We start from the raw sequence: 2,046 nt of genomic DNA on the forward strand, positions 1-2,046 counted from the left end.
ACTATATTTGTTAACTGCCACCTCCTTAGTCCCTTCTTTATCACTATCTCCACTTTCCTTTTTATTAAAGGATACAGTACTCATCAAAATTGATTAGCCAGGTCTGGTTGGGTTTATTTCTGACTTACTATTCTGTTTTATTGCTCCTGACTATCTTGGCACCAAGGCTATGTAATTAAGACTGTGGGGCCGTGAAAGTGGAGATTCTACAAGGGACAGAACAGTGAGCCACGTTCCCAGAGACAGGTGCCTGACACCACAGAGCCCCCAACTCCATAAGTCTATGACTATTAGTCATGCAGAAAAAGCCCCAAGCTCCTAAAATTCTAGCTAGACTCCACCCTCACAGTTACCTGACTATAGCCAGCTATGCTCCTTCCCAAAGTTACCTGGAAACAGCAAGGTAGCCCAGCCCACTATAAAATGAGCTGCTTGATCCCTCCTTTCTCTTTTAAACTCTCACCTTTCTTACTCTCATATCTAGCCCTCCTTCTCTCCCTTCCTTCCCCCTTCTCTCCATGTGGCCATGGCTGGTCTCCCTCTTTCTACCTTCTCTCTTTCTCTATGCCTTTCTACAATAAAGCTCTAAAACCACAGACTGCCTCTGCTCCTCAAGGCTCACTTTGCTTGAATGATGGGATAGGTTTTCCCCTAAAGAGCCGTGTCTAACCTCCCACTGGAAGGGCTTTCTGTACTCCAACCATGGGCCTAACCAAGGACTCTTGCCCACGTGAGATCCACCCAGCACCCACTCTCTCCCTGCCCTCTCCTCCCTTCAGCCCTGGGGATGATCCACCCGTTTTGTTCTCGGCTCTTCTGCAACGTCCATCAGCATCTGGGATGCTGGAAACTGAGAACCTGTTATCTCTGGTCTCAGTGAGGCCCAGAGACCTTGGACTGCCCCTTGTCCATGCCCTGACAGTATGGGTTCAGTGGCTTCCTACAGCCAGTCACCCATCCTGGATCCACGTGGAAAGTGTGTGGCAGTCTTCCCAAGTCCACCGCTCAGAGCATGGGAACTCTGGCGGGATGTGGGTTTTCTTCCACTCTTTATTCCCCCATGCCCATTGCCCTAAAAAGACTGTAATAGTTTTGTACTATAAACTTAAACAGAATGTTTGGGGTTTTCTCTGTATATGGTGCTATCATCTGCAAACAGATATTTCCTTCTACTTCATTTCCAGTTCAGATAAATTTTACATCAGTTGCTATTGTTGGCACTTTTAATATTGGATTAAGTAGAATTAGAGAGAGAATGAACATCCTTCCCTTGTACAAGATCATAGTAAGAAAGCTTTAATTCCTCCCTATTGGTTATAATACCTGTGGGCTTTTTTCACTAGCTAATACCTTTTATTTCATTGAACAAATATTTCTATAATTTTTGAAATATAAAAATCTATATTTCAATATCTATAAATGAATGTTGACTTTTATTAAATTCTCTTTTTGCATCTGTTAAGGTGATTTTATGAGTCAAGGTTTCTATTCCTGCACAAACATTATGACCAAGAAGCAGGTTGGGGAGGAAAGGGTATATTCAGCTTACACTTCCGAATTGCTGTTCATCACCAAGGAAGTCAGGACTGGAACACAAGCAGGACAGGAAGCAGGAGCTGATGCAGAAGCCATGGAGGGATGTTCTTTACTGGCTCGCTCAGCCTGCTCTTTTATAGAACCAAGACTACCAGCCCAGAGATGACACCACCCACAAGGAGACCCCCCACTTGATCACCAATTGAGAAAATGCCTTGTAGCTGGATCTCCTGGAGGCATTTCCCCAACTGAAGCTCCTTTCTCTCTGATAACTCTAGCTATGTCAAGTTGATACAAAACTAGCCGTGCTCGCTTCGGCAGCACATATACTAAAATTGGAACGATACAGAGAAGATTAGCATGGCCCCTGCGCAAGGATGACACGCAAATTCGTGAAGCGTTCCATATATTTTTAGAGGACATTAAGAAGGGCATTATTAAAGAAACGCAGGAGAACACTGCTAAAGAGATACAAATCCTTAAAGAGAATGCTGCAAAAGAGATGGAAGT

The 2,046-nt window shown here is 44.1% G+C and overlaps 1 non-coding gene across 1 annotated transcript; it reads left to right on the top strand.

Moving 5' to 3' along the window:
• Nucleotides 1–1,841: 1,841 nt before the first annotated feature.
• LOC115065313 lies at nucleotides 1,842–1,948 on the top strand. Its single transcript, XR_003845091.1, has one exon. It is a non-coding gene; the product is annotated as a U6 spliceosomal RNA (small nuclear RNA).
• Nucleotides 1,949–2,046: the final 98 nt, after the last annotated feature.

Source organism: Mus pahari, chromosome 13 (assembly GCF_900095145.1).
Source record: "Mus pahari chromosome 13, PAHARI_EIJ_v1.1, whole genome shotgun sequence".
Classification (NCBI taxonomy): Eukaryota; Metazoa; Chordata; class Mammalia; order Rodentia; family Muridae; genus Mus; species Mus pahari.